Source organism: Tachysurus fulvidraco, chromosome 14 (genome assembly GCF_022655615.1).
Source record: "Tachysurus fulvidraco isolate hzauxx_2018 chromosome 14, HZAU_PFXX_2.0, whole genome shotgun sequence".
Lineage (NCBI taxonomy): Eukaryota > Metazoa > Chordata > Actinopteri > Siluriformes > Bagridae > Tachysurus > Tachysurus fulvidraco.
This window is the reverse complement of record NC_062531.1, coordinates 2,164,552-2,175,625: the sequence shown is the minus strand read 5'-3', so window position 1 is coordinate 2,175,625 and position 11,074 is coordinate 2,164,552. Positions and strand designations below refer to the sequence as shown.

The 11,074-nt window shown below is 41.6% G+C and overlaps 1 protein-coding gene across 1 annotated transcript in view; it reads left to right on the top strand.

Annotated features, from left to right (window-relative positions):
- The first annotated feature begins 295 nt into the window (after window positions 1-295).
- Window positions 296-11,074, top strand: part of zgc:92140 (uncharacterized protein LOC447854 homolog) — a 31,224-nt gene continuing 20,445 nt past the window's right edge. The window contains exon 1 of the mRNA XM_027160662.2: window positions 296-450. The gene's annotated coding sequence lies outside the window, so the exon portion shown is untranslated. The remainder of the gene's footprint in view (window positions 451-11,074) is intronic.

Sequence of the window (11,074 nt, the reverse complement as noted above, 5' to 3'; positions counted from 1 at the left end):
AATCCGAATGATTGGTGTGGATATGTTAAAAATCTATCCAATAAATGACATACATTTTATCAGTTTTTTTCTCATTTTACTTTAAATATCTCTTTATGCTGAGAAACGTGTGTTGTTTTAATGAGATAAATACAGTATGTTATAAATACTAACAATTCCGATTGTTTATATCATTTTAGGGAAACGAATTGCTGAAACGATCCTGAAAACATCGCGTTACGTCAGAAAATCACCTTGTTTTTACAATAAAAACTTAAATTCCTTGTTTGCACAAAATACCCTTTATTGAATAAGAAATGTTGGTGTAAACATGAAGAGGTTGTGACGTGAGGCGGATCTGGCAACCCTGTGAGCAGCCTGAGCGCTCGTGAGCTCAGAGACGTGAACAGCGCGAGCGCTGAGTTGGAGTTTGGAGCTCAGTAACGTCACATGCGGATCCACGTTTATAAAGTAAGTGCTGGGTTTTGTGTTTTTGTTCGGTTTTGTCTATATAAGGAGGACGAATAACAACACGCACGTGTCCTTCCTTCCTTTCCATGCTGTGTTTGGCGTGATTGTTTCCCCCGGCGCGCACGAGCGCACAACCGGGGCTCGGGGTCTGGGTTACGTTGCTGATTATTTCTTTTGTTTTGTTTGTGTTTGTGGATCGGATTCCGGATTTGGCTCCACGTGATGTCTGGCCTTTGACAGACACGAGGCGTTTTGGCTTCTGGAGTCACGACCCAGTAGGCGTGTGAGCAGCGTGTTCAGTTCACGTACAGAGAAGAACCGCGCTCGTGGACTGACCGAGTACAATGTAGCCTGTGTGCACGTACTGTGTCGCTTAGGCGCGTGCGTGCGTGTGTGTGTGTGTGTGTTCATGCACAACAAGCCCCACTGTTTCATAATGTGGCTCGTTGCTGATTTTCATTCATGCATTTTGGATACGACAAAACATTATTATTATTATTGATATTATTATTATTATTATTATTATTATTATTATTATTATTGATATTATTAAATCCTTCGACGCGCGTTGGCTACATGCGTTTGCATACTAATGAAGCATGTCTGCAGGCGTCCAGCTGAGAAGTTTGTTCTGTCTGCTGGTCCTGATGTGCTGTACAATCAGTAATCCATGCGGATTATATCCGACTGTCTGGAGTTCCTGCCGTTCATCAGCATCTCATATTATCTCATTTTATGTTATCTCATCTCATATCGTTTCATATCATCTCATCTTATACTATCTCATCTATTTTCATCTCATCTCATGTTATCTCATCTCATATCGTTTCATCTCATCTCATGTCATCTCATCTTATGTTATCTCATCTTGTTGTCTCATCTCATATTATCTCATCTTTTATTATTTTATTATCACTGTCAAGTCTGGTCTTATTTTCCTGTGTTTGTGTTTTATGACTCATGACCTCATTTGTCTTCACAAGGTTATGATGCAGTATTGTGATGACATCACTGAGGCAGGAGGTTCCCATAGTTACAGTGTGGGAGGTTCCTGTCATTGTGGAAGCTTGCTTTATGCATTGTACCATTACACTCTTTTGGGTGTATTGTGAATGTGTGTGTGTGTATGTGTGTATGTGAGTGAGAGAGAAACAGTAAGTGAGACACTGAAGGACTGCCACCGCAGTAATTTTTTCCCTCTGCTGACTCGGAGGTTAGATGAGGTGTCTGTAAGCCACACTCGGGAGACACGAGGGCTGTCCAGTCCAATCCGCTCGACTCCCATTGTGTCAGAAATGTGCTGACACTCTCCATATCGAGTGATGCAATATTGTTAAACAGGACTCTACTGTTGTGGGGAACGTCGTGTGAGCACGTGAGACATCACTGAAACATGAAAACAGGATGTAATAAAAGCCCAGGTAATTACTGCGCTGTAAATTTTTAATAACGAGCAGGGAGAATGTTTATGGAGCTTGTTTCCTCTACAGTAATTAGACGTGGTCAAGTGAGTAAAAGCCTCGTGTGATTAACAATACAGTAAAACTCTGAAGGAACGGATAAGTCATTCGTTCTCGGTCATAAAGGAACGAACGAACGGATTACTCCATGATTTATTTCAGGGTTTCGCCAAAATAAAATTTCCAGCTCAAAAAACAATACACATATAATATACATATTATTAATGAGCTTTTTATGCTGCTGCTTTTTTTTTTAAATGAATTATATTAATTAATTAATTAATTGTTTTTTCTAATTCAGTAGTGTTTATTCAAATTGACATTTAATCAACGCTCATTTAAAAAACGACAATGATGAGTAAAAGGACAAAAGCTCCCTGGTAATAAATAATAATAAAAAAATAACAAAAGCATCATCCGGATAATTAACAGCATGTTGTGCTGTCGGGGGATTTATGAAATATGTGATAACATTTTTTAAAAGATTTTCAACAAGATTTTTCTACAATCTGTCACCAAGCCAAACTTTACAAAACCTGATAACTCGCTCTTGTTAATAAAAAGTTAAAACAGTTCTTGTTAGCTTTAGCTAGCTAGCTGGGCAGTGGTGGCTCAACTGGTTAAGGCTTGGGTTGTTGATCGGAGGATCGGGGTACAGCAGGGCTGCCACTGCTGGGCCCTTGAGCAAGGCCCTTAACCCTCCTGCTCCAGGGGCGCTGTATCATAGCTGCCCCTGCACTCTGACCCCAACCTTTTCAGTTGGGGTATGTGAAGAAAAGAATTCCACTGTGCTGTAATGTATATGTGGCGATAATAAAGGCTTTTATGCCCCGTTCTATTAGCTAGCTTGGTAGGTGTTGGTTAGAATGTTATCAAAAAAACATTCTAACTAAAACCTACCTAGCTATCTAAGGGTGCTTTCACACCTGCCTTGTTTAGTTCGGTTGAATCGTACCAGAGTTCGATTGCTCATTTGGTGCGGTTCGTTTGGGCAGGTGAGAATGCAGCAATCGAACTCTGGTGCGCACCAAAAGCGGACCAAACAAGGGTACCGAGACCTCCTTGAAGAGCTGGTCTCAGTACGCTTTCAAACGAACTCTGGTACGGTTCGTTTGTGGTGGGAACACGGCCCGAGATCGAATAGACCTAACTGCAAAAAGTATTGCGCATTTTGGACTAAACCAGCTGCCGTAGTGGGTCGTTGGCAATATTTTCGGTAGATGAGCATGTCACAGTTTCGCAAAAGTAACGCTCGCTGCCTCCTGAAGTGTCTCACGATGCGTCTTCACCATTTGCAGTGCATTAAAATATCTTCAAGCCGCATCCGCGCTTCATTCTGAAAATGAAGATTTTACATAGAATGCTGTATACAAGCGATGTAGTAGATTACAACCACGAACATAATTGCAGCGTGCAGTCGTCTCTCCGTGGTGTACTGTATGCTGTATTCTCCTGTATTTTCCTCTTTTTGTTTACTTCCGGAGTTTCGTTGAAATTTCCTGCACGTTTATTCTGACCAATCGAGAAGCGGTTTAGGAAATACGCTCAAAGACATGTGGCCAATGAGTGATGTGGATGTTATCACATGACTGCATTTTGGTTCGTTTCAACTGGTGCGGAACAGAACGATCGGTGCGGTGTGAAAAGGAACCGAAATGAACCGGACTATCGGTGTGAAAGCACCCTAACTAGCAAGAAGAAACAACGGTTTTAACTTTTCAAACTTCTTCTTTTTCTTTTTTAGTTATAAAAAAAGACGTGCAGAAATCTGTACATGCTCTCGATCACCAGCATTAGCTCGTTAGGTTGCTAGCTGGTTATTGACAACTAGCATATATGTTGCCAAGAAAACTAGCCAGATTCAGTAGTTAATTTGACTACGAACGCAGCAACAAAATAATAAAATCTTTTTTTTTTTTGTAGTAAATCTAACCCCTCGTGACCTTTTGCTCCTTGTGGCATTTTTAAGAATAATTATTCATAGTTTGTCGTGAAATCGTTTTAGATGCATTTCTTTAATTCTCACGCAAAACAGAAAGTTATACAAGCATTAAAAATAAATAAATAAAGACGCCGAATTTTTATCTGGAGTTTTAACTCGAAGGTGAAACTCGCGTTTCTGCTAGTCAGAGTCTCCGAAACCATAAAATTACTCACTGTGTCATTTCACATTAGATTACTTTTTGCCAGAAAATGAGCTCTGTATAAACAACATGTTTATCTGATCTTAACCTGCAATTATTCCGAGTTATTTTGTAAATATTTTGGCACCCCGAGTGCTAATTTAGCGTTTCACCCTTTTCCCTCGGTCCCTGATGTGCTGCCTCGTTTGCATACCCCGACTGTTATTGTAGGGCTGTTCATTAGTGCTGTTTATCTGCTTATTTACCTTCAGCGCTTATGTAATTTATGCAAATTGTTCTTTGTGCTGGTTTCCCTGGAGAACAGCGAGCAGTCTGTCAGGATGAACTCCAGATGCTACTGCGGTGATAACGGAGAACGAGAACGGAAGCTGCGCGAGAACATTCAGAGGAGAAGTAACGGGGTCAAGCGTGTGTCAATAATCCAACATTTACTAGACATGATGATGTTATTGTGGCCAATTTGGTCCGTCGTCACTAACCCCGGTTCGTGCCTTGTCGTTATTAACGTTCGAACGTCATTAACGTTCGTCGCTTTGAATTTGAAGTCTGTTTTGTGCTCTCTGCTGGAGAAATAATCTGTAATCATAATTCAGCATGCTTTTAGTCCCACAGAAACTAGGCAAAAAAAAGATAACTAATGTTATATAACTGAATAAATTAATGCGCACGTATTGTGACGTTTCTGTTTCCTGACTCCGCCCCCTCTGTCCATCACCAGCCGGTCACCTGACTGTTTATGGCTCTCGTGTGTTAGTTTGTAATTCATTTGTCTTTGTCTTTCTTTATCTTTAATTAAGTATGACAAGATGTTATTATTATTTATTGTCCGACGTGTTTACGTTTTCAAAAAAATGTCTTAAAAAGCTCTTTCCCCGAATATGGCTGTGAGCTGCGAGGATTTCCATTAAACATCCTGACATAAAAGTTATTATCGATGTCACTTTAGCAGAATACGCTGGATTTTTAAAAATCACACAGTGAGGGCTGTTAGAAAAGACGTGTATAAGGATTCTCGTCCACCGGAATGTCGTCGGCCATTTTGAAGTTTTTTCAGCGAGCGGTGACTCGTAGTGGTGGCCCGTAGTGGTGGCCCTTAGTGGTGGCCCTTAGTGGTGGCCCCGCCGCTCTTCATCTAAGCAAAGCTGAAGGGTCCAGCATTTACACTCGGGATTTAAGTGCATCATCAAGGTTCTTCTTCTTCTTGGCGGTAGGCAGAGGAGGAAGGGGCGAAGGCGGCAGAGGAGGGGCAACAGACGGGGAGAGGGGGCAGGAGGGGGAGGAGGAGGAGGAGGGGCGGAGAAGGAAGAGAAAAAGGAGAGGAGGGGAGAGGAGAAGTAAAGAGGAGGAGAGGAAACCTCATCGGCGAGGGATGCGGAGGATGACTTTATTCGTTCTTCTTCTTCCACCTCCTTATCTTCTTCTTCCACCTCCTTTTCTTCTTCTTCTTCTTCTTCTTCTTCTTCTTCTTCTTCCACCTCCTTTTCTACTTCTTCTTCTTCTTCTTCTTCCACCTCCTTTTCTACTACTTCTTCTTCTTCTTCTTCCACCTCCTTTTCTATTTCTTCTTCTTCCTTTTCTATTTCTTCTTCTTCTGTGATTTGAGATGCATCTATTTCTTGACTCCTTCTTCTTCTTCTTCTTCTTCTTCTTCTTCTTCTTCTTCTTCTTCTTCTTCTTCTTCTTCTGTGATTTGAGATGCACCTCAGGTGTGTTCTGCAGATTCAGACACACATCCTGACGCTAACCCGGTGAACCTATCGATTTGTGGAAAAGCAAAAACGGCAAGAGACGGAAAGAAACGCTGCCACAGTTGGAGTTCCAGCGAATGTAGTAATTACACAGACAGCGATGAAACTGAAACTAGAAGTTGGCAGAAGTTAAAAGTTCTAAAACAGTCAAACCGAAAACCCTTAAGTTTTTTCTCCTGTGGGCGATTGAACTTTTTTTTTTTTACTTGCTAATGTTGATTTACCAGCTTGTTCGGTATAAATAGCAGATTTGACAGATGCAGATGCTAGCTAGTCAAATCTAGCGGCGTAATCGTGGCGATGCTCCTGACAAATATCGTCTTATGTATCCTGCGGATTTCATCCAGATCGAGATAATCCTATTAAAACTCCTATAAAAATCCTGCCGTTGTGCAGAGGAACTCTTCGCTCTTTAAGAGGAACAGATTTCATGCAGCTCTCCAGCGCTAGTTTTATAACATTAGCGCTTTCGTTTCAGTGCCACGTTTTTGCTATTAACGTTAGCACACTTTATATTAAAAAGTGCTGCTTTTTTTAGTTCAGTTACATAACAGTGACACAGTGAGTGTGAAAACTGAAGTCACTGCACATCCCTGTGGTTCCTGTCAGTCATCACCACACCCTCACACAGCTGCTGGGAAACTTCACACGCTGGCCGTTAGCCATCACCCGGGAGCCTCTAAAACACTGTTCATGTGCACTGACCTCAGACTGATAGCTTGAACTGAGCATCATGGGAAAAAAGAAACACATCATACCTTTCTTTACATGTTACTGAAACTATTTATAGACCTACTGAAATAGTAAAACTGAACTAATTGAGTTTGTGTCTGAACTCTGAAGGGAATTTATCTGCTAGCATACAGTTCCACCGATTAGCCAGAATCCGGCTTATTTAAAACTGTGGCTTATTCAGTTCGATTGGATTCATATTTATGTCTATGGCGCTTTTAACAATCGACATTGTCTCGAAGCAGCTTTACAGAACATATACATAGAACAAAAGGTTTAATATAAAGAATAATATAAAGATTAATAGTTTAAATGTGTTTATTGTTATTATTTTCAGTGATTTTGAAAAACAATCTGGAATTAAACAGGCTAAACCACATGCTAACATGAATCGGGCTAACCCGCACACTAGCATTAGAGTAAACGTGTTAACTCACACGCACACTAGCATTAGAGTAAACAGATTAACCTAAAACTTACACTAGCATTACAGTAAACAGGCTAACTCACATGTTAGCATTAGAGTAAACAGGCTACCTCACATGCTAGCATTAGTGTAAAAATGTTAGCTCACCCATGCATTAGAGTAAACGGGATAACTCACACATTAGCATTGTAGTAAACATGCTAACTCACGCACTAGCATTCAAGTAAAAATGCTAACTCACACACTAGCAGTAGAGTAAACAGGCTAACTCACACGCTAGCATTAGAGTATACAGGCTAACTCACACGCTAGCATTAGAGTAAACAGGCTACCTCACATGATAGCATTAGAGTAAACAGGCTACCTCACACGCTAGCATTAGAATAAACAGGCTACCTCAAACGCTAGCATTAGAGTAAACAGGCTACCTCACATGATAGCATTAGAGTAAACAGGCTACCTCACACGCTAGCATTAGAATAAACAGGCTACCTCAAACGCTAGCATTAGAGTAAACAGGCTACTTCACATGCTAGCATTAGAGTAAACAGGCTAACTCACATGCTAGCATTAGAGTATACAGGCTACCTCACACGCTAGCATTAGAGTAAACAGGCTACTTCACATGCTAGCATTAGAGTAAACAGGCTACCTCACATGATAGCATTAGAGTAAACAGGCTACCTCACATGCTAGCATTAGAGTAAACAGGCTATCTCACATGCTAGCATTAGAGTAAACAGGCTACCTCACATGCTAGCATTAGCGTAAACAGGCTACCTCACACGCTAGCATTCAAGTAAAAATGCTAACTCACACATGCATTAGAGTAAACGGGCTAACCCACAAATTAGCATTAGAGTAAACGGGCTAACTCGCACATTAGCATTAGAGTAAACAGGCTACCTCACACGCTATCATTAGAGTAAACAGGCTAACACACATGCTAGCATTAGAGTAAACAGGCTAACTCACACATTAGCATTCGAGTAAAAATGCTAACTCACACATTAGCATTAGAGTAAACAGGCTAACACACATGCTAGCATTAGAGTAAACAGGCTAACTCACACATTAGCATTCGAGTAAAAATGCTAACTCACACATTAGCATTAGAGTAAACAGGCTAACACACATGCTAGCATTAGAGTAAACAGGCTACTTCACACACTAACATTAGAGTAAACAGGCTAACTTACAAACTAGCATTCTATGCTAATCCAGTTTTTCATTAATAAATTATTATTACAGGAAACATGGCTGATTAGATTAGACAAAGACAGTGTGTGTGTGTGTGTGTGTGTGTGTGTGTGTGTGTGTGTTAGCGAGTGTGTGCATGCGCGTCAATGAAAGACAGAGAGACGTATATATATAAAATATTTCCATCTTTCTCGTGACATTTAAAATCTGACACAAGAATGTAAACGGTGCCGAATCGCTCCACACTTCACCATATCTACACTCTCTGGAGCTTCTTTAGAGTAAAACCATACAGCCGTGTGTGTGTGTGTGTGTGTGTGTGTGTGTGTGTGTGGGTGTGTATGAGGAGTTCAGTTATCCTGCTGCAGAGACACAATTAAATTAGTGACGGATGGCTTTCTAATTAAAAATGAATATTTATAGTGTGAATAGAGGAGATGACTGTTAGCATTATGAGGAGGGATTTCAGAGACAAAAGCAGAACCTGTGTGTGTGTGTGTGTGTGTGTGTGTGTGTGTGTGCGCGCTACAGTAAGCCTGGTTAAAGTAAAAACAGATAAAAAAAAAAATCCTCTTTCCAGCTCCAGTAAAAGACACGGCACTTTTACCTTCTCTACATTAATGACCACATCTACATTCGGGAAGAAAAACTTTACATCCAAAACTGTAAAGGATTCTGTTTACTGAGTCTTAAGTGAATTGGCGATCTGATGATCGTCCGTCTCTTTCTCGTCACGTGAGGCGTTTCCTCGTCCTCTCTTCATCTCTTCCTCTCTTCGCTTTGCCGGTTCGTGATAGAGTGTGTTTAAGCGTTCTTCTGTGTTTTGATGCTGATGTGATGGTGCAGGTGGACATTCTGCTCATTTCTCTGCGACTTTTCTAAAAGCTCTCTCTCACTCATCTTCTACCGCTTATCCGATCTTCTTGGGTCACGGGGAGCCTGTGCCTATCTCAGGCGTCGCCGGGCATCGAGGCAGGATACACCCTGGACGGAGTGCCAACCCATCGCAGGGCACACACACACTCGCATACACTCACACACTACGGACAATTTTCCAGAGATGCCAATCAACCTACCATGCATGTCTTTGGACCGGGGGAGGAAACCCCCGAGGCACAGGGAGAACATGCACAAGGCGGAGGCGGGAATCGAACCCCGACCCTGGAGGTGTGAGGCGAACGTGCTAACCACTAAGCCACCGTGCCCCCCATGTCTAAAAGCTGTGTGGAAAATTTCAGGCTCTTTATATTATTTACATCTTTTTATTATTAGTTTTTTGTTCATGTCCCATTAGCACATGAGTACCTTCCTGATCCACTTCTTCTTTTTTTTTTTTCATGTCATGTCTACATGCAGAAAATATCAGGCTTAAAATAGTCCCTTGTTCCTATTGTTACCTTCATACTGTAGCGTTGTTGTCGATTTTAAACTTGCGACACTGACGTGCATCCTGTGTGTGTGTGAAGCGACGCTAGTTTAAAATCGACACCATCTCGTGTAGTTGAAAGCAAAGCAACGGTCTGACCATCAACATCGTGTCCGTGTTCTGTTTTTAAGATTTAATATTGGCAGAGACGTTGGCTTTGGATGTGCGGGAATGTCTGCGGGGATTTCCAGCATTGTTAAAGCTCGGAATTTAGAAAATAGTGAATAAAGTAAGAAACTGAATAAAGAGAATCTGATTCAGAATTTTAGAGCTTAGCTTCTGTGTCACTTTTTATCGTTTGATCCGGTTATGACGGTATGCAGAACTTTCTGTGGAAGTCAGGATGAGTGTGTGTGTGTGTGTGCGTGCGTGTGTGTGTTTTTGTGTGTGAGAAAGAGAGAGGCTCTAGTAATCATACAGGAAAAAATATCAGAGGAACATTAACTCACCTCCATTGTGTTTATTTGTACACTATTGTTTCCACACCTAATTACTGTGGTGCAATACTTTCCATCCTCAAACACACACACACACACACACACACACACACACACACATACCATCCTAACATAAACATGTTCACTTCTTATGACCTAAAAGTGTCACAGGAGGTGATGATTGTATGTTTAACCAAAGACGACCCCGCACGCACACACACACACACACACACACACACACACACACACACACACACACACACACACACACAGTTCAGAACCGAAAAGAGCAGTGTGAGTCAGTTAGCTGAGGTCAAGTTTTATGAGCCATACATACAAACATCCACACATACACAAAAGTGAGCCACAGTGAGAGCTCACACAGGCAGGGAGCTGGGTCAAATGCCCTCACACACACACACACACACACACACTCTTTCACACACAGAGCCACACCCAGCAGCCACATTCACTTACTTTAAAACACACAGTCGCTCTTTTTTCATGCGCACACACACTCACACACATGCACAGAAGCTAGACACTCCAGAGCGCACACTAACAGTTACAGTCAGATTTAATGTGTTTACACACTGGCACAGGCAAGCTTAGCTTACACACCCAGATATGCAAGGCCAAGCTTCCTACACACACACACACACACACACACACACACACACACACAAAGTTCAGAACACTGCCAGTCTTTTCTGAATGACATCATGGCCTTGTTGAACCACAGCACTGCGGCTCAACAGTTTGTGTGTGTGTGTGTGTGTGTGTGTGTGTGTGTGTGTGTGTGTGTGTGTGTGTGTGTGTTGTAACACACACCCGATCCATTTCTCTGTGGTGTTGTCTAATTTGAATATGTAATGCAGCATATGATGATTAATTTTAAGCTGTTTTGATCAATTTTAATGTGATTCTGTATATAGTGCTATTTCTAAATAGTTCAACTTGTAGAAGTGAGAGGCCACACCCTCTTTACTGTGACTGACAGATGCAGAGGCCACACCCTCTTTACTGTGACTGACAGATGCAGAGGCCACA